The sequence below is a fragment of the Melanostigma gelatinosum genome (assembly GCF_949748355.1).
Source record: "Melanostigma gelatinosum genome assembly, chromosome: 4".
NCBI classification, from domain to species: Eukaryota; Metazoa; Chordata; class Actinopteri; order Perciformes; family Zoarcidae; genus Melanostigma; species Melanostigma gelatinosum.
Window position 1 is genome coordinate 24,797,856 of NC_136637.1, and position 21,778 is coordinate 24,819,633.

General features: G+C 45.4%; 2 pseudogenes across 2 annotated transcripts; both read left to right on the forward strand.

Annotated features, from left to right (window-relative positions):
• The first annotated feature begins 174 nt into the window (after positions 1-174).
• LOC306777053 (vitamin D3 hydroxylase-associated protein-like) lies at positions 175-13,607 on the forward strand (annotated as a pseudogene). The gene is made up of 15 exons: positions 175-562; positions 1,416-1,529; positions 1,819-1,959; positions 8,454-8,587; positions 8,712-8,918; positions 9,033-9,073; positions 9,155-9,279; positions 10,681-10,806; positions 10,908-11,005; positions 11,325-11,424; positions 11,607-11,650; positions 11,738-11,777; positions 11,863-11,973; positions 12,246-12,391; positions 13,391-13,607. The product of its transcript is annotated as a vitamin D3 hydroxylase-associated protein-like (transcript).
• Positions 13,608-14,096: 489 nt separating this feature from the next.
• LOC306776544 (vitamin D3 hydroxylase-associated protein-like) lies at positions 14,097-21,340 on the forward strand (annotated as a pseudogene). The gene is made up of 15 exons: positions 14,097-14,312; positions 15,238-15,351; positions 15,641-15,781; positions 16,186-16,319; positions 16,444-16,650; positions 16,765-16,805; positions 16,893-17,017; positions 18,420-18,545; positions 18,647-18,744; positions 19,064-19,163; positions 19,346-19,389; positions 19,477-19,516; positions 19,602-19,712; positions 19,985-20,130; positions 21,124-21,340. The product of its transcript is annotated as a vitamin D3 hydroxylase-associated protein-like (transcript).
• The last annotated feature ends 438 nt before the right edge of the window (positions 21,341-21,778 follow it).

Sequence of the window (21,778 nt, forward strand, 5' to 3'; positions counted from 1 at the left end):
TGATTTTGGAGAAATACGTTTAAAGTAACCAAAATCGCGTCTCTTTCAACCTACAACTGAACAAACCATCAATATTTTAAAACAAATTGGTGTTTTGTGACACGTTGATATTGTAACTGTAATTTAGCCGGTTCAAAAGACGGTTAAAATACGTCTTAGACGTTCAGACCCCATATCAACGCTTTTTCAACCAGAAATCAACATTGAAATCCGGGTTAGTGCTCACTGGGATAAACCAATAAACCGCACCCATTTGTTGACTTTATCGCGCTGATGATTTAAAAGCTCTAGCCTGTTTGTTTTAGCTTCAGTTCGCCGACTGATCATTGTCGAAGACACACAAATCATGGAGAACGTGAAACAGTTTCTGCGGGAAATGAAGCTTGACAACTGGACAGCGGCACTGCTGACGGGTGCGGCGTGCGGGGCTGGAGCTCTGGTGCTGCTGGTGCAGAAGGTCTGCAGACACCAAGAGGTGAAGGACAAGATCCAGAGAGCCAGAAACCGGAGAGCCGACAGCCTGCAGCGAGCCGAGCAGGCGGTGCTGCAGTACAAGACGTCGGTGAGAGTTGGGACAATTGTTTGGATGGTGTAGCGCTAGACATTCCTGCAGCTATCTACGTTGTTGCAGTCACCAAAGTGGTTAGCTAGTAGCTCCGAGTAGCTGGCATTCACGGGAGAAAAATAACAGACCGCCATTGTTTCTTTGGTCTGGGAACACACTCGCGACCGTTTATTATGCACATGTGCACAACAGCACCCCAGTGCACACATCCTCCCACGTGACATCACTGCACAGGCCACTCAGCATGGCTTTGCTACCCATATAAGGAATATGCTCAACAGATGGGAAGTTATAATACACTTTTAAAGAACGTCCTTTTAATTCAGACCTATACGTTCATCAGTGTTTGACGTGAATGACAAATGACTTAATTTGTTGTCAACACGCTTGTGAGCTTTGGGGAATGTTATTATGCGCATCTGCCATATCTTCTCATGACATTTGTTTTTTATTTGACATAGCATATTGGTGATACAAGTTATCAGTTTCGTCACTTGTTCAATTCATCCTGCCACATTTATACATTTTTACTAAGTGTTTAACTGAAGAAAAAAAAGAACGAAGACATATAACACAAAAGAAACAAAATTCTTAAAAAAAATCCACATTTCCACGGTTTTGTCCACATTTACTTTTGTTTCCTTTTGGATTTTACACCGTTTTGAGATTTGACTCCTGTCACTCTTTCCATTTTATCGAAATAGTATTTGTTGCTTCCGTGTTTTTCATCTGTGCAGAACTTTCAGCTAATTTTGAAAAATAATTATTGCGTGTGTGAATTCATTTCCCACACATTTGTTACTGTGTATGTAATTGTGTGTGTGTGCGTGTGTGTGTGTGTGTCCTCCAGCATCCAGGGACCGACGCTGCTCTCATCTTGGCGATGTCTCTGTCTGAGTTGACAAATAACCTGCAGGAAGGCTTGCTGAGCCCCGAGGACGTGTTTTACTCCTACATGGAAAAGGTTCAAACCCAAATAACACCAATCATTATTCACATACCATCGCAGAACAATCATGTACATAAAGATATAAAGAGCAGTGTTATAATTGACGGTTCTCATGACAGAAATTAATTAATCATTAACCCTACAAACTGTACAAAGGGACTTACGTCTCATAGTTACCAAGTAAATATTGATCCACTTGCTTGCACATTGCTTACTTGATTTTCATGTTCTACAAAACCGGCTTTTGGAGGAAAGACATTCATACGAACCCGTCTCTGCTGTTTTTTTGTTTCTTTTCCCACAGACTCTGGATGTAAACAAAGATCTGAACTGCTGCACAGGGATCTTGCTGGAGAGCTTTGATCAGCTGAAAACTGTTGCTCCCAAGAAGGAAAGCCTCTTGTATGGAGTTCCAGTTAGCATCAAAGAAAACTACGCATACAAGGTATTTAGTAGTTATTTTCATGCCTGCACTTTTAGGTCGATGGATAGAAACATTTTTTGGATCCTGAAGGGTAAATTTGTTTACATGTTAGCATTATGTGCGCCTCTAGAACGAAAGTTACGAACGTAACTACGGTTCTATGAATCCTGGATGACCGCCAGAGGCAGTGCTTAACACTGGATATCTTCCGTCGCGCGCATGCGCAGGTCGAATATTTATATCAACAAAGTCACGTGTGACCTCGGATGACCACCGTCGTCTATAAGTTCCGGTGTCATCCTGAGCTCAGTCCTATGGAATCTTCTCGCGAGTTCACGGGATTCCGAGTGACCAAGAACTCTGGCGGTCATCCAGGATTCATAGAACCGTAGTTACGTTTGTAACTTTCGTTCTATTTCATCCTTACTGACCGCCAGAGGCAGTGCTTAACACTGGATGACTTATACCAAAAGAGTCACGAAGAAGCACAGTAACTACCCCTTATAGCTCCAGCAGAGAAAATTGGCCAAGAACCCTCCCCAGTGGGTGAGGGTTGGCAACGTTAGCTCTGTAGTGTTTGGTGAATGTGCTCGGTGATGCCCATGAGGCCGCCGCACATATATCCCCCACAGGCACACCACTCAGGCTTGCCCTCGGTGTGGAGACACTCTTGGTAGTGACCCTTCACCCCGGATGGCCGAGCGCAGCCGCTCGCCTTGTATGTATCGGCAATGGCCTCCACTATCCAGTGGGACAGGTGCTGTTTTTCCTTTTTTTTTTTTTTTTTTTTAAAAGGAGCACAGCCCTTCTTAGGCTCACCACAACTGACTATGCAGGCGGTGGCTTCCATATAAGCTCTGAGGGCCCACACTGGGCACAGCAGCCTTGACCTCTCCTCTCCCGATGGGGGAGGGGGGGGTCAACTTTGCCAGCTGGATAGGCCGGTTTATATGTGAACGTATCCACCCCCTTGGGAGAAACACTGCCTTAGGCCAGAAAGTGACACCCAAGCCATCTGAGTTCCACCTCAGACATGATTCTTCCACTGATAGGACATGCAGCTCGCCCCCACATTGAGCTGAATTGACAGCAAGGAGAAAACCATCTTGCTGATAGCCATCTAGGCTCCGCCTGTGCCAGGGGTTCAAAAGGACAAGCATAAGGTGTCCAGTACCAAGGGTAGGTCCCCTGCAGGGGAGACCGGCCCTTATCCAGGAGGGACTGTAGAAACTCAGTACAGCAGGCACGGGGCGCTGTACTGGGACCTTGTTCTGAGCCGCACACTAGTCGGAGAACAGCTTCCACCTGTTTCTTGTACTGCAGGCAGGTAGACCGCGCACTGGCATTCAGAATAGTCCGTCAGACTGGTTCAGCCACTCAGCATCCGGTCGGGCCCTCCCGTGACCCCTAATTGAAGGCGGCAGGGATTGGAATGCCAAATCCGACCCTCTAGTTGCGACAGGAGATCCCTCCTGTCGGGGAAGAACTCTGACAAGCTTATAGCAAAAGCAGAGGGACTGGTGGAAAGGCATAAAGAAGATCCTCTGGCCACGTGTGAGCCAGGGCATCTTGACCCAGAGGGCTGGTCCTCTCCGTCAGGGAGACCCAGTGGGGGCAGTGGGTCGACACGTCTGGATGCAGCTGCCACTCTCCCGGTGGAGGCTTGTAACGGAACAGGAAAACCACAACCTTGTTCCATTCTCCTGGTGGGTACATTGCCCACAGGCTGGTCAGGCGAGGGGCCTCCCAAGTCAGAAGGCCACGGTGACCCCCGTAGCAACTTCTGCAGATCTGGTGCCCCATCGATAGTTCATGGGAAATCACAGCAGAGGTGCTGTCCACCGGACAAGCACATGCTTTCCCTTCAAACATGGAAGGAAGTGCTCGAGCGCTAGCTCTAGAACCTGGACCTGCGGTCTTTCAGCAGACAACTGCCCCCAGGCTGTCCTGTTCTGTCACCCTGCACCCCGCCTTGAGAGGCAGGTATCTGTTGTGACAATCTCCTGGTGGAATGGAACCGAGCCCCTGGGGCTCGGTTCCTGGGACACTGTTCGCCAGATATGCACTCCCTCCATGGGGATAGTGAATAGATGAATAGACACTGTGTCTGTTCAGCCATCCGCACTGGGGCGACAGACAGGCCCTCATAGGGCCACACTAATGAAGGTTATGCTCTGAGAAGGGCTCAGGTAGCTCCTCTCCATGTTCACCTTGAGGCCCACCGGGCCACGTGAGAGAAGGCGAGCAGTGTCCTGTGGCGCCTGAAGCCGGGACGGCGCCTAGGTCAGCCAGTCGTCTAAGTACGGCAGTATGTTCACGCCCTGCGATTGCAGGGGGAAAGGACAGCAGTAACACACTGTGGACACCCATGGGGAGATGGGAGAGTCCGAATGGAAGCACCCAGGACTGAAAGTTGTGGTGATGCACCATGGGAACAGGCGTCGATAGACGTGAACCACTCTCCCTTGGAAATCCGCTGATGGGAGAAAGAACCCCGACAGCCGGCCTGGAGACATCTCCTGGCACCCCTGCCGGGGGGGACGGGGACGTAAGTAGGGTTGTATAGGTAGCGGCCCGGCCTCTCAGCAGGACGCCGAGGCCTGTTGCGGCTACTAGGGTAAGCTGGAGGCTGAGAAAACGGCCTTGTGGGCCAAAAATGGGACCCCTAGGTCTGGGGGTGCAGGCATGTCCCTGCAAAGACCAGAGAACTGCTGCCAGGTCTGGCTAGCTCTAACAGTCCGCTGAAGCGCCTGTACAGCAGCTGACTCGAACAGCTCACCAGGCTCCACTGGGACAGTATGGAGGGTCCTCCTACATGTCTCAGATAGGGGTGACTGCGCCAGCCAAACCTGGCGGCGAGTCTGAACCAGGGTGGACATCATACATTCACGTTCCCTCGATATGAGCGCAAACGCCTGCAATGAAGCATCACTGAGCAGAAGCGTCGAAGTAGCCCGCTGCAGAGAATCTGCGAGGGAAAGCATGAGGTGGGAGAGGGAGTTGTCGATACGGTGCACAGCGCTGCTGTGTCCTAAGCCCTGGATAGCAGGTCATCTTTGACCCGACATTGGGTCGAGGGCACCTGGCATCGGGCCTCAGAGTCTCCTCAGGGGAAACTGATGGACGCCATAGTCGTCTAACTGGCTGGCATACGTGCAAGGCCAGATTTGCCACCTCCTGCATGGTCTGATGTAAGGCGGGAGAGAGCCCTGGTGTCTCCACCATGCACGCAACTCCCTCAGATATTCCTCGGAGGGAGGAACAGAAAAGGTGGTGAGGGCGGGAAGATGCCTGAAGAAGGCACTCACAGGTGGATGTTCCAGCTGCTGTGTATGCCCGGCGTGCAAGCGCCATACAAATGACCAGGGTAGGTTGGTCTGGATTCAGCTGCCCTGACAGGGGGAGGTAGCCCTCCCGCCTCAGGTGTTCCACTTCGGCCAGCCTAGCAGACCTTACTGCTCAAGGCGTGATGCCGCAGGTCCTGCCTGGGTTCTCCCTGCTAGGGCAAGAGGTCAGGGCCGTCCTCCGGCTGAAGAGGAGCTATACAGGTCCTACAGCCGGGAGAGTTTAACATGGCCGCGATTCTGGTGGAACCCTTGTCCCACTAGTTTATGCGGAATTCCAAATCAGTCCGAGCGGGAGCGCTCTGCTGAATGTTGAGAGAACAGGCAGGGGGCAGTCAGTGGCGAGTGATCCTTCGGACACTCTTCCCTTAGCCAGCCGCTGCGGATATTGGTGACCCACCAGTTAGCCTGAGCGAGAGCACTCTGCAACTGTGGAAACAGGTCAGGCAAAGTCCTTATAGTGAGAGGGGCGAGGACACTCTCTAAGCTCACTCTCTTCACTAAGATAGTTGCTGCAGATATTAGTGTCCCACCAGTTAGCTTGAGCGAGAGCACTCGGTTACCGTAAAAAACGGACAAAACAGAACACAGTCCGTACAGTGAGAGGGGAGCGAGGACACTCTTCACTAAGATAGTTGCTGCCGATATTGGTGTCCCACCAGTTAGCTTGAGCGAGAGCACTCTGCCACTGTGGAAACAGGTCAGGCAAAGTCCTTATAGTGAGAGGGGCGAGGACACTCTTCACTAAACTAGTTGCTGCAGATATTGGTGTCCCACCAGTTAGCTTGAGCGAGAGCACTCTGCCACTGTGGAAACAGGCCAGGCAAGTCCTTATCGTGAGAGGGGAGCGAGGACACTCTTCACTAAGCTAGTTGCTGCAGATATTGGTGTCCCACCAGTTAGCTTGAGCGAGAGCACTCTGCTACTGTGAAAAACGTACAAAAAGAACACAGTCCTTACAGTGAGAGGGGAGCGAGGACACTCTTCACTAAGACAGCTGCTGCAGATATTGGTGTCCCACCAGTTAGCTTGAGCGAGAGCACTCTGCCACTGTGGAACAGGTCAGGAAAACAGTTCTCATAGTGAGAGGGGAGCGAGGACACTCTCTTCACTCGGATAGTTGCTGCAGATATTGGTGCCCCACCAGTTAGCTTGAGCGAGAGCACTCTGCTACTGTGAAAATGGACAAAAAAAAAAACCACAGTCCTTACAGTGCGAGGACACTCTTCACTTGGACAGGTGCTGTAACTCTTGGTGTGCTACCAGTTAGCCTGAGCGAGGGCACTCTGCTAACTGATATCCGCTACCGATATGTCCATAATGTTTACAACAATCAATGGACACACCGAGTATTAGCTTAGTCTAGTTAGCCGGAGCGAACTCGACAGCCGTAATGCGTAAAAACCATCAATGGGCACAACCTCAATGTTGATTTAGTATAACTAGCATTCACCGAGTTAGCCTGAGCGAGCACATTCCGCTAACTGTGATCGTTGTAATGCTACAAAGTTGATGGCCACAGCCCCAGTACCAGCTTTGTTTAGCTAGTTTCCCACTGAGTTAACCTGAGCGGGGATGCTCTGTTAACTGTGACAGCCGTAAGGATACAAAGTTAATGGCCACAGCCCCAGTATCAGCTTTGTTTAGCTAGTTTCCCACTGAGTTAACCTGAGCGAGGACGCTCTGTTAACTGTGACAGCTGTAAGGATACAAAGTTGATGGCTACAGCCCCAGTATCAGCTTTGTTTAGCTAGTTTCCCACTGAGTTAACCTGAGCGAGGACGCTCTGTTAACTGTGACAGCTCTGTTAACTGTGACAGCCGTAAGGATACAAAGTTGATGGACGCAGTCCCAGTATCAGCTTTGTTTAGCTAGTTTCCCACTGAGTTAACCTGAGCGGGGACGCTCTGTTAACTGTGACAGCCGTAAGGATACAAAGTTGATGGCTACAGCCCCAGTATCAGCTTTGTTTAGCTAGTTTCCCACTGAGTTAACCTGAGCGGGGACGCTCTGTTAACTGTGACAGCCGTAAGGATACAAAGTTGATGGCCACAGCCCCAGTATCAGCTCTGTTTAGCTAGCTTCCCACTGAGTTAACCTGAGCGGGGATGCTCTGTTAACTGTGACAGCCGTAAGGTTTACAAAGTTGATGGACGCAGTCCCAGCTAGCATCCAAGTTAGCCTGAGTGAAGACACTGCTAACTGCGAATTACGTCAGATGTAAAGATTAAATCTCCATGTACACAACGCCAATGCGGATCTAGTGTCTCACAAAGTTTGCCTGAGCAGGAACACTCTGCTAACTGTGATAGCCGTAACACTGTGAAGGGCGGGCCGACAGCGTAATTCTACGCTCTCGTTAGCGCGCCACTCGATTAACTAGAGCGGAAGCGCTCTGCCAACCGTGGAACAAACAACTGCTATAGAAAACAATGTTAATCGATCTTACCGATTGCTGTCATCACGACTTGGCTGGCCCTTATCAGACTGGTGACGACCGATGATAGGGGCGTCCACCAGTCCGGGGCTCGATGTCCGAACGGCGAACACACCGTTCCCTCCGAAGAGGGACAGCTCGTCGCAGCCTTTGGAGGGCGAGAGAACCGCAACTCCGACCGGTAGTCACAAGGCTACAGCGACGAGCTCTAATATGTCTTGATCGTAGACACATCCTTGTTTATGCTACCATGGTAGCTAACCTGCGACGCGAGAAGAAAAAAGGACTGAGCTCAGGATGACACCGGAACTTATAGACGACGGTGGTCATCCGAGGTCACACGTGACTTTGTTGATATAAATATTCGACCTGCGCATGCGCGCGACGGAAGATATCCAGTGTTAAGCACTGCCTCTGGCGGTCAGTAAGGATGAAATAGAACACAGATACATTTACATCAACATAAATACATTTCAATCAGGAGAGACAAGTGAATAAGGAAAAGAAAATTGTGTGTTACAACAGATGATGTGATATTCAAGTCTTGATAGAAAGTATTTGGCCTTAATCGAGGGGTGTCATCCCCGAGCACCAGCAAGATAAATGAAATGTGTGGTGTGTTGTGAAAATTTGATAGCAGTTCTGGACATGTTGTTCTGGTTTGGGACAGACGGACTGGTTTATGTATTTACTTCACCTGTGTTTATTTATTACCTGTGTTTATTTAACACCAGAATCATGACTCTACTTGCGGCGTCATCGTTAATCTGGACCGGCCGGCCCAGAAGGACAGCGTGATAGTGGAAGTTCTGAAGAGACAAGGAGCTATTCCCTTTGTGAAAACCAACTTGCCCCAAGCCCTGTTAAAGTAAATCATCAAACGCGCTATCGCCAAGATGCGCTGCGACGTAATAGAGTGCGCAATTAAATTAGTTTTTGCATGTCGTGATAGTCGTTGCTTATCTGTTGTTTTTGTATTGTTTATTTCTTAGTTACAACTGCGGTAACCCCATCTATGGGCACACCGTGAACCCCCACAACCTCCAGAAGACCTCCGGAGGCTCCTCCGGTGGGGAGGGGGCCCTCATCGGGGGAGGAGGCTCCGTGCTTGGTTTCGGCAGTGATGCGGGGGGAAGCATCCGCATTCCCGCTTCATTTTGTGGGATCTGTGGCTTAAAGCCAACAGCGGGTCGGTTAAGGTGAGCGTCTTCCGCTTCAGTCAGTAATTTGGGTAATCACTGCACAGTCACAACATTTTGTGCTACATTTTAATTGCTTTGTTTAAGATGATGTATTTTTTTGTGTCTTGTCAGTACAGTGGGTTTCAGTCCCATTTATCGAGGGCAGAAATCGGGTAAGGTGTGTCATCGTTGCCTACTTACTTCATGTGATGTCTGAAAAACTTGGTTAACTCATTTGTTTCCCATGAAATTAGTGTCGTCGTCTCCCGGACCCATGGCGAGGGACGTGGACAGTCTGGCTCTGGGTATGCAGGCGCTGCTCTGTGACCACATGTTTTCTTTGGACCCCACTGTTCCACCCGTTCCTTTCAATATGCAGGTCTGTCCACTACAAATAAAACCTAAATGTTTTCAGAGGGATAATGCACCAGGCTGTGTCCTGTAGCTGTTTCTGAGCCAAGAAAAAGTCTGGCACATAACTGTCTGTAAAATGGCAAATTGTTGCTTTTACACGTTGGTAGGACGTTAGAAATTGACAAAGCCAAGCAAGCTGCTTTTTAATCCCTATGCTAACTAGCTCCTGGCTTCAGCTACATATTTACCATTTGCACACAATTAAGAGAAATATCAATCTTCTCATCTCTCTCGTGGCAAGACAGCAAATAAGTGTATTTCCCAAAAGATCAAATGTAAAAACAGGAATGATCAAATATAGACATAAATAGGAGAATCTAAGTAAATTGGTACAAGCATATCTTGATCAAATCACAAAAGTATTGCTGCGGAGATATCCTGGTCTACACATATTGTACAGCCTGAAGAGAACATGTTTTTTCCCCACCATAATCATTTGAATATTATTTTAAATGAAAGTGTGAATAATGACGTAAAAATGATCATTCCCTCAAAGGGTAAAATTGTTATATATCAGTCAAAGTAATCGCAATTAGATATTTGTTTTTCAAAATCGTTCAGCCCCAGCCCTGACCTCAACCCATGCAAACACGTTGAGGAACCTTATCACAAACCTAATCGCTAATGTTCATGTGGCTGAATGGGAACAAGTCAATGCAGAGAGGTTCAAAGGTCTTGAGGAAAATCTCCCCAGAAAGGTGGAGGCTGCTCTTGTACTAAGCTAGGCCTAACACGGATCACTTTATGGATGTACAGTGGCGACTTTGAGATCATAGATGCATTTCCTTTTTGACAGCTGTCGCCTTATTATACCAGTTTTCTGTTTACTTTCTAGCTACCGGAGAAGTTTGTGTGCTTCATAATGTTGTCTCATCTTACAAAGAGTGAGGAAAGGGAAATGGTCAAAACTCCACTTTTTTACAGCCTGTTTGCAAAATGTTCACTATAATGAGTTGGATTTACCTACACAATGTGCCGGGGCAACATAAAGGCACATTATTATCCATGTTTGTATTGATTTTCATCATGATTTAAAAAAATAGAAATCAGCAAACAAAGTGCTGAATTTGTGGACACGCTGACCCTAACAAATTGGATTTAAAAGGACCATGAGCAGATAAACCTCAGGCTCATTTAAGCTCACAAAGTTAACCTATCGTTCATTGTCAGTAGCAGTTCACCCATTCCTTTACCGTGCCTTAATTAACCTAGTTAAGGTGAACCAAGTTAAAGTCTTAAAATAGACAAAAAAAGCTTCCTTTGCACAAAATTGACTCGTTATGGACCAAAAATGAAACTACTTATGCGTGTTTCCACTCAGATGTCCCCCTACTGATCTGACCGAATGAAAATGTCTCGTCCTCAGATATACCAGAGCTCCAAACCGCTCAGGATCGGTTACCTAGAAAACGACGGCTACACACAACCGTCTCCAAGCATGGCCCGAGGCATCAGAGAGGTCAAAGCTCTGTTAGAGCAAGCAGGGCACACTGTAAGACACGCACTCTATGATCTACGGCCACATACAATATGTGATGTGAGCTTTTGTTTTTAATACAGTTACTATTTTCCCTCTGTTTTTTGGGCCTGTAGTTGGTGCCCTACAGCCCTCTGAAGATCGATTACGCTGTATATGAACTTCTCATGAAGGGTGTCCTAGCAGACGGAGCCACCAGCCTTCTTCAAAAACTGTGAGTTGAAGTTCTTTAAGATGCCAGTCATTTAATCAGTGTAGTCATTGTTAACAACCTAATTAATTAGATAATTGTGTGTAATTGAAGTGAAAAATGATCACAGTCATCTCAAATACTTGTGACAAGGCGGTCGTGTAATAATTGCGAGAGGCCTCGTGAAGCCGCGGGAACACTTAGTTTATTAAATGTGTACAAAATGTCTAATGTCTGATCTCCGGCACCACGTACTTTGAGTGAAATGTTTTGACCATATTATACTCACTTTGAACAGAGTGTTCTGCTGTGTGCCAATGATCCCTTATTGTTTCTATTTTAGGGAGGGGGGCCCTTTGGACCCCTGTATCAGACCACAGGTTATGCCGTACTATCTTCCTACGTGGTTGAAGAAAACTCTCTCATTCCTCCTCAAGCCCGTGGTGAGTTCCCTCCTTCTGTGACAGACATGCATAAATACGGACGAAAGAAAATATAATCCTTCCTCAGCAAGTACGATATTGATTTGAATATTTCCGTGGCAGTTATTTGATAAAACAGTTTCTGTGTGATTTAACACTTATTGTTTATGTTACACACATGACTTATGTCTTGTCTTTGGCAGTCTCCTCGTGGCTCTGCAGCCTTTAAGTCAATCTGTGGAGTTGGGTGAGAAAGTAATTCTGATTTTGTTGCTCACACGTTGCATGCAATGCACAAACATACTGATTCCTTCTGTCCCTTGTTTGTTTTTAGATCTGTTCCGGAGCTGTGGAAGCAGCACGCTGCTGTCGAGGTACTGTTAGTTGTCAGCTCACGATGCTTACGCGTGAACTAGTGCATCCGTTGGGGACATTGAATTCTCTTGTGTTTTTCATAAGGACTACATTCAGGAAACGATAGCAGAGTGGAGAAGACTCAACATCGACGTGCTGCTGTGCCCGGTGATCGGACCAGCCTTCAACTTCTTTACCTGCTGCAAGTTTTCCTTTGTGGTTACCTGAACAGTTTGTGATACCTGATACGTGAATGATTTGAGAGAAGTCTGAGATATAATAGTGTCATTCATCTATCCATCCGTTTCCGATATTTTATTAGTATTGGTTAGAGATGTTTTGTCTTGGCTGATAGTTTCAAATTGTGGATGGCTGTAATTACCAAAGAGCTAGGGAGCAGTCTGCCTGCATCATACTCACGATTAGTGTACAGATCAGTACCCAGTGTGAGACGCTGAACAACCTGTTGCTATTCTCTGTCCGTCCAGGTGTTGTCCCTTACGCGTTGCTTTACAATCTCCTCACCTTTCCCGCCGGCGTTGTTCCTGTTTCCACGGTGACGGCAGAGGATGAGGAGGAACTCAGGCACTATAAGGGCTTTCATCGGGACCACTGGGACGAGCTGTTCAAACAGGTAAGAAACACGCGTCAGCGAGAGATCCCTGATACCAAATGATGTAATACGGTAGTTTGTATAATACGGCCCTAAAAAAATACTATCATTGGGAAACTTTCTGTTTTCTGGAAGCTGTTATGTGTTTCAGACACACGATCATTTTGACCTTATTTTCTCAGTCCCCCCCCCCCCAAGCAAATGCCACTGTCTAGAGCCAGTGTTTGATTTGTCCATTATGGGTTACGGTATTCAATTTCTGCCAATAAATCCCCCTAAATGTTACACACCATTCCTTCAATCCTACAGCCATGGACAGATAGTGAGTAAAGGGCCTCATGCCACCCTTCTGGCCCCGCCCCTGAACTTCAGTCTCTCTTACAACAGTATTTATTTATTTTTCAGTTTATTTATTTTTCAGGGACAATGCACACTAATCAACAGTTACACTGTAAGTGAGCCAGAGAGGCTAATTTCCATCTGCTGTCCCCGGCCAGATGTTTCAAGGCAGCCTAAAATAACAAAATCTCAAATTGAAACGGAGTTAAAATTCATAGAGAAACAGACAGCAACATATAGACAAAACCGAAACACAGCAAAAGAAAAGTGTACGACATTAAAGCAGAGCAGACATAACAGGTTTCAGCATGCGTCACGCAGAACAGACCCACCTACAGGACAAGCACATGTAACACTGAAGCACTTCACATACACATAAAAAAAAATGGGAAAATAGCAACACTGATCAAGACAAATGCACATATAGGCAAAACAAGCAGGCAGGACAGACAGCACATCAATGCTGGCACACCTGATTGGCAACAAGCAATTTCTTGAAGTTATGCTTGAATGTTTGGTAGGTGTTTTGTGTGCGTATGTGTGGTGGCACAGCATTCCACGAGTGAGCTGCCTTCACAGAGAATGTAGATTTACTGAACGAGCTTGACCTTTGGTGGAGAAGACTGTGGTGCTTGTGGTTTGCTGACTGTTGACTGACTGGCTGTTGTGTTTGTGTTTAAGGCTGTCACTGGAGGCGAGGGTCTGCCCGTGGCGGTGCAGTGCGTCGCCCTGCCGTGGCAGGATGAGCTCTGCCTGCGCTTCATGAAGGAGGTGGAACAACTGGTGAAACAGAGCAGAAAGTAAAAGCCTGGAGGCCACAGGTGGGGCTGCTAACTCCAGGGGCTTAAAGATGAATACGCGTTGAATACACTCAGTGAATGTGAACACACTAACAACTAGCCAGTCTCGAGCATAATACCTGTTAACGGCATAAAAATAAAATGTGAGTTACAGTCAACACAAACTAAGATGGCACTTGAAAACGTAGTTGAGTGTTCTTTAAATTGTTGTTTTTTTTGTAGCCATAACACAGATTTAATACAGTTTATCTTTGAAACTGTTAAATGTAATATTCCTCTGAACTGATTGGGAAGGTTCACTCCTTCTTTGTTTGATTCTTTCATTAAAAAACATAAATTAACATATTGTTTCATCTGTATTGTATGTCGTCATATTGTGATTAAAATGCAATCGATCAAAGTGTTGCCGTCTGTCGGTGAAACGGGGCCAGTTGTCTTGCGTCTGGTTAGACTTTGTAGCCTGACCTCAAGATGAACTTGATTCATTCACCCATTTGTTAACTTTATCGCGCTGATGATTTAAAAGCTCTAGCCTGTTTGTTTTAGCTTCAGTTCGCCGACTGATCATTGTCGAAGACACACAAATCATGGAGAACTTGAAACAGTTTCTGCGGGAAATGAAGCTTGACAACTGGACAGCGGCACTGCTGACGGGTGCGGCGTGCGGGGCTGGAGCTCTGGTGCTGCTGGTGCAGAAGGTCTGCAGACACCAAGAGGTGAAGGACAAGATCCAGAGAGCCAGAAACCGGAGAGCCGACAGCCTGCAGCGAGCCGAGCAGGCGGTGCTGCAGTACAAGACGTCGGTGAGAGTTGGGACAATTGTTTGGACGGTGTAGCGCTAGACATTCCTGCAGCTATCTACGTTGTTGCAGTCACCAAAGTGGTTAGCTAGTAGCTCCGAGTAGCTAGCATTCACGGGAGAAAAATAACAGACCGCCATTGTTTCTTTGGTCTGGGAACACACTCGCGACCGTTTATTATGCACAACAGCACCCCAGTGCACACATCCTCCCACGTGACATCACTGCACAGGCCACTCAGCATGGCTTTGCTACCCATATAAGGAATATGCTCAACAGATGGGAAGTTATAATACACTTTTAAAGAACGTCCTTTTAATTCAGACCTATACGTTCATCAGTGTTTGGCGTGAATGACAAATGACTTCATTTGTTGTCAACACGCTTGTGAGCTTTGGGGAATGTTATTATGCGCATCTGCCATATCTTCTCATGACATTTGTTTTTTATTTGACATAGCAGGTGGCGCTCACCAATACTATTTAGCTTTTAATAGATGATGCTTTGCTATTCTTGTTGTAATACTTGCTGGTCTGGTCATTATTGGTGATACAAGTTATCAGTTTCGTCACTTGTTCAATTCATCCTGCCACATTTATACATTTTTACTAAGTGTTTAACTGAAGAAAAAAAAGAACGAAGACATATAACACAAAATAAACAAAATTCTTAAAAAAAATCCACATTTCCACGGTTTTGTCCACATTTCCTTTTGTTTCCTTTTGGATTCTACACCGTTTTGAGATTTGACTCCTGTCACTCTTTCCATTTTATCGAAATAGTATTTGTTGCTTCCGTGTTTTTCATCTGTGCAGAACTTTCAGCTAATTTTGAAAAATAATTATTGCGTGTGTGAATTCATTTCCCACACATTTGTTACTGTGTATGTAATTGTGTGTGTGTGTGCGTGTGTGTGTGTGTCCTCCAGCATCCAGGGACCGACGCTGCTCTCATCTTGGCGATGTCTCTGTCTGAGTTGACAAATAACCTGCAGGAAGGCTTGCTGAGCCCCGAGGACGTGTTTTACTCCTACATGGAAAAGGTTCAAACCCAAATAACACCAATCATTATTCACATACCATCGCAGAACAATCATGTACATAAAGATATAAAGAGCAGTGTTATAATTGACGGTTCTCATGACAGAAATTAATTAATCATTAACCCTACAAACTGTACAAAGGGATTTACGTCTCATAGTTACCAAGTAAATATTGATCCACTTGCTTGCACATTGCTTACTTGATTTTCATGTTCTACAAAACCGGCTTTTGGAGGAAAGACATTCATACGAACCCGTCTCTGCTGTTTTTTTGTTTCTTTTCCCACAGACTCTGGATGTAAACAAAGATCTGAACTGCTGCACAGGGATCTTGCTGGAGAGCTTTGATCAGCTGAAAACTGTTGCTCCCAAGAAGGAAAGCCTCTTGTATGGAGTTCCAGTTAGCATCAAAGAAAACTACGCATACAAGGTATTTAGTAGTTGTTTTCATGCCTGCACTTTTAGGTCGATGGATAGAAACATTTTTTGGATCCTGAAGGGTAAATTTGTTTACATGTTAGCATTATGTGCGCCTCTAGAACACAGATACATTTACATCAACATAAATACATTTCAATCAGGAGAGACAAGTGAATAAGGAAAAGAAAATTGTGTGTTACAACAGATGATGTGATATTCAAGTCTTGATAGAAAGTATTTGGCCTTAATCGAGGGGTGTCATCCCCGAGCACCAGCAAGATAAATGAAATGTGTGGTGTGTTGAGAAAATTTGATAGCAGTTCTGGACATGTTGTTCTGGTTTGGGACAGACGGACTGGTTTATGTATTTACTTCACCTGTGTTTATTTATTACCTGTGTTTATTTAACACCAGAATCATGACTCTACTTGCGGCGTCATCGTTAATCTGGACCGGCCGGCCCAGAAGGACAGCGTGATAGTGGAAGTTCTGAAGAGACAAGGAGCTATTCCCTTTGTGAAAACCAACTTGCCCCAAGCCCTGTTAAAGTAAATCATCAAACGAGCTATCGCCAAGATGCGCTGCGACGTAATAGAGTGCGCAATTAAATTAGTTTTTGCATGTCGTGATAGTCGTTGCTTATCTGTTGTTTTTGTATTGTTTATTTCTTAGTTACAACTGCGGTAACCCCATCTATGGGCAGACCGTGAACCCCCACAACCTCCAGAAGACCTCCGGAGGCTCCTCCGGTGGGGAGGGGGCCCTCATCGGGGGAGGAGGCTCCGTGCTTGGTTTCGGCAGTGATTTGGGGGGAAGCATCCGCATTCCCGCTTCATTTTGTGGGATCTGTGGCTTAAAGCCAACAGCGGGTCGGTTAAGGTGAGCGTCTTCCGCTTCAGTCAGTAATTTGGGTAATCACTGCACAGTCACAACATTTTGTGCTACATTTTAATTGCTTTGTTTAAGATGATGTATTTTTTTGTGTCTTGTCAGTACAGTGGGTTTGAGTCCCATTTATCGAGGGCAGAAATCGGGTAAGTTACAGGTGTATCATCGTTGCCTACTTACTTCATGTGATGTCTGAAAAACTTGGTTAACTCATTTGTTTCCCATGAAATTAGTGTCGTCGTCTCCCGGACCCATGGCGAGGGACGTGGACAGTCTGGCTCTGGGTATGCAGGCGCTGCTCTGTGACCACATGTTTTCTTTGGACCCCACTGTTCCACCCGTTCCTTTCAATATGCAGGTCTGTCCACTACAAATAAAACCTAAATGTTTTCAGAGGGATAATGCACCAGGCTGTGTCCTGTAGCTGTTTCTGAGCCAAGAAAAAGTCTGGCACATAACCGTCTGTAAAATGGCAAATTGTTGCTTTTACACGTTGGTAGGACGTTAGAAATTGACAAAGCCAAGCAAGCTGCTTTTTAATCCCTATGCTAACTAGCTCCTGGCTTCAGCTACATATTTACCATTTGCACACAATTAAGAGAAATATCAATCTTCTCATCTCTCTCGTGGCAAGAAAGCAAATAAGTGTATTTCCCAAAAGATCAAATGTAAAAACAGGAATGATCAAATATAGACATAAATAGGAGAATCTAAGTAAATTGGTACAAGCATATCTTGATCAAATCACAAAAGTATTGCTGCAGAGATATCCTGGTCTACACATATTGTACAGCCTGAAGAGAACATGTTTTTTCCCCACCATAATCATTTGAATATTATTTTAAATGAAAGTGTGAATAATGACGTAAAAATGATCATTCCCTCAAAGGGTAAAATTGTTATATATCAGTCAAAGTAATCGCAATTAGATATTTGTTTTTCAAAATCGTTGAAGCCCCAGCCCTGACCTCAACCCCAGCAAACACGTTGAGGAACCTTATCACAAACCTAATCGCTAATGTTCATGTGGCTGAATGGGAACAAGTCAATGCAGAGAGGTTCAAAGGTCTTGAGGAAAATCTCCCCAGAAAGGTGGAGGCTGCTCTTGTACTAAGCTAGGCCTAACACGGATCACTTTATGGATGTACAGTGGCGACTTTGAGATCATAGATGCATTTCCTTTTTGACAGCTGTCGCCTTAATATACCAGTTTTCTGTTTACTTTCTAGCTACCGGAGAAGTTTGTGTGCTTCATAATGTTGTCTCATCTTACAAAGAGTGAGGAAAGGGAAATGGTCAAAACTCCACTTTTTTACAGCCTGTTTGCAAAATGTTCACTATAATGAGTTGGATTTACCTACACAATGTGCCGGGGCAACATAAAGGCACATTATTATCCATGTTTGTATTGATTTTCATCATGATTTAAAAAAATAAAAATCAGCAAACAAAGTGCTGAATTTGTGGACACGCTGACCCTAACAAATTGGATTTAAAAGGACCATGAGCAGATAAACCTCAGGCTCATTTAAGCTCACAAAGTTAACCTATCGTTCATTGTCAGTAGCAGTTCACCCATTCCTTTACCGTGCCTTAATTAACCTAGTTAAGGTGAACCAAGTTAAAGTCTTAAAATAGACAAAAAAAGCTTCCTTTGAACAAAATTGACTCGTTATGGACCAAAAATGAAACTACTTATGCGTGTTTCCACTCAGATGTCCCCCTACTGATCTGACCGAATGAAAATGTCTCGTCCTCAGATATACCAGAGCTCCAAACCGCTCAGGATCGGTTACCTAGAAAACGACGGCTACACACAACCGTCTCCAAGCATGGCCCGAGGCATCAGAGAGGTCAAAGCTCTGTTAGAGCAAGCAGGGCACACTGTAAGACACGCACTCTATGATCTACGGCCACATACAATATGTGATGTGAGCTTTTGTTTTTAATACAGTTACTATTTTCCCTCTGTTTTTTGGGCCTGTAGTTGGTGCCCTACAGCCCTCTGAAGATCGATTACGCTGTATATGAACTTCTCATGAAGGGTGTCCTAGCAGACGGAGCCACCAGCCTTCTTCAAAAACTGTGAGTTGAAGTTCTTTAAGATGCCAGTCATTTAATCAGTGTAGTCATTGTTAACAACCTAATTAATTAGATAATTGTGTGTAATTGAAGTGAAAAATTATCACAGTCATCTCAAATACTTGTGACAAGGCGGTCGTGTAATAATTGCGAGAGGCCTCGTGAAGCCGCGGGAACACTTAGTTTATTAAATGTGTACAAAATGTCTAATGTCTGATCTCCGGCACCACGTACTTTGAGTGAAATGTTTTGACCATATTATACTCACTTTGAACAGAGTGTTCTGCTGTGTGCCAATGATCCCTTATTGTTTCTATTTTAGGGAGGGGGGCCCTTTGGACCCCTGTATCAGACCACAGGTTATGCCGTACTATCTTCCTACGTGGTTGAAGAAAACTCTCTCATTCCTCCTCAAGCCCGTGGTGAGTTCCCTCCTTCTGTGACAGACATGCATAAATACGGACGAAAGAAAATATAATCCTTCCTCAGCGAGTACGATATTGATTTGAATATTTCCGTGGCAGTTATTTGATAAAACAGTTTCTGTGTGATTTAACACTTATTGTTTATGTTACACACATGACTTATGTCTTGTCTTTGGCAGTCTCCTCGTGGCTCTGCAGCCTTTAAGTCAATCTGTGGAGTTGGGTGAGAAAGTAATTCTGAATTTGTTGCTCACACGTTGCATGCAATGCACAAACATACTGATTCCTTCTGTGCCTTGTTTGTTTTTAGATCTGTTCCGGAGCTGTGGAAGCAGCACGCTGCTGTCGAGGTACTGTTAGTTGTCAGCTCACGATGCTTACGCGTGAACTAGTGCATCCGTTGGGGACATTGAATTCTCTTGTGTTTTTCATAAGGACTACATTCAGGAAACGATAGCAGAGTGGAGAAGACTCAACATCGACGTGCTGCTGTGCCCGGTGATCGGACCAGCCTTCAACTTCTTTACCTGCTGCAAGTTTTCCTTTGTGGTTACCTGAACAGTTTGTGATACCTGATACGTGAATGATTTGAGAGAAGTCTGAGATATAATAGTGTCATTCATCTATCCATCCGTTTCCGATATTTTATTAGTATTGGTTAGAGATGTTTTGTCTTGGCTGATAGTTTCAAATTGTGGATGGCTGTAATTACCAAAGAGCTAGGGAGCAGTCTGCCTGCATCATACTCACGATTAGTGTACAGATCAGTACCCAGTGTGAGACGCTGAACAACCTGTTGCTATTCTCTGTCCGTCCAGGTGTTGTCCCTTACGCGTTGCTTTACAATCTCCTCACCTTTCCCGCCGGCGTTGTTCCTGTTTCCACGGTGACGGCAGAGGATGAGGAGGAACTCAGGCACTATAAGGGCTTTCATCGGGACCACTGGGACGAGCTGTTCAAACAGGTAAGAAACACGCGTCAGCGAGAGATCCCTGATACCAAATGATGTAATACGGTAGTTTGTATAATACGGCCCTAAAAAAATACTATCATTGGGAAACTTTCTGTTTTCTGGAAGCTGTTATGTGTTTCAGACACACGATCATTTTGACCTTATTTTCTCAGTCCCCCCCCCCCCAAGCAAATGCCACTGTCTAGAGCCAGTGTTTGATTTGTCCATTCTGGGTTACGGTATTCAATTTCTGCCAATAAATCCCCCTAAATGTTACACACCATTCCTTCAATCCTACAGCCATGGACAGATAGTGAGTAAAGGGCCTCATGCCACCCTTCTGGCCCCGCCCCTGAACTTCAGTCTCTCTTACAACAGTATTTATTTATTTTTCAGTTTATTTATTTTTCAGGGACAATGCACACTAATCAACAGTTACACTGTAAGTGAGCCAGAGAGGCTAATTTCCATCTGCTGTCCCCGGCCAGATGTTTCAAGGCAGCCTAAAATAACAAAATCTCAAATTGAAACGGAGTTAAAATTCATAGAGAAACAGACAGCAACATATAGACAAAACCGAAACACAGCAAAAGAAAAGTGTACGACATTAAAGCAGAGCAGACATAACAGGTTTCAGCATGCGTCACGCAGAACAGACCCACCTACAGGACAAGCACATGTAACACTGAAGCACTTCACATACACATAAAAAAAAATGGGAAAATAGCAACACTGATCAAGACAAATGCACATATAGGCAAAACAAGCAGGCAGGACAGACAGCACATCAATGCTGGCACACCTGATTGGCAACAAGCAATTTCTTGAAGTTATGCTTGAATGTTTGGTAGGTGTTTTGTGTGCGTATGTGTGGTGGCACAGCATTCCACGAGTGAGCTGCCTTCACAGAGAATGTAGATTTACTGAACGAGCTTGACCTTTGGTGGAGAAGACTGTGGTGCTTGTGGTTTGCTGACTGTTGACTGACTGGCTGTTGTGTTTAAGGCTGTCACTGGAGGCGAGGGTCTGCCCGTGGCGGTGCAGTGCGTCGCCCTGCCGTGGCAGGATGAGCTCTGCCTGCGCTTCATGAAGGAGGTGGAACAACTGGTGAAACAGAGCAGAAAGTAAAAGCCTGGAGGCCACAGGTGGGGCTGCTAACTCCAGGGGCTTAAAGATGAATACGCGTTGAATACACTCAGTGAATGTGAACACACTAACAACTAGCCAGTCTCGAGCATAATACCTGTTAACGGCATAAAAATAAAATGTGAGTTACAGTCAACACAAACTAAGATGGCACTTGAAAACGTAGTTGAGTGTTCTTTAAATTGTTGTTTTTTTTGTAGCCATAACACAGATTTAATACAGTTTATCTTTGAAACTGTTAAATGTAATATTCCTCTGAACTGATTGGGAAGGTTCACTCCTTCTTTGTTTGATTCTTTCATTAAAAAACATAAATTAACATATTGTTTCATCTGTATTGTATGTCGTCATATTGTGATTAAAATGCAATCGATCAAAGTGTTGCCGTCTGTCGGTGAAACGGGGCCAGTTGTCTTGCGTCTGGTTAGACTTTGTAGCCTGACCTCAAGATGAACTTGATTCATTCACCCATTTGTTAACTTTATCGCGCTGATGATTTAAAAGCTCTAGCCTG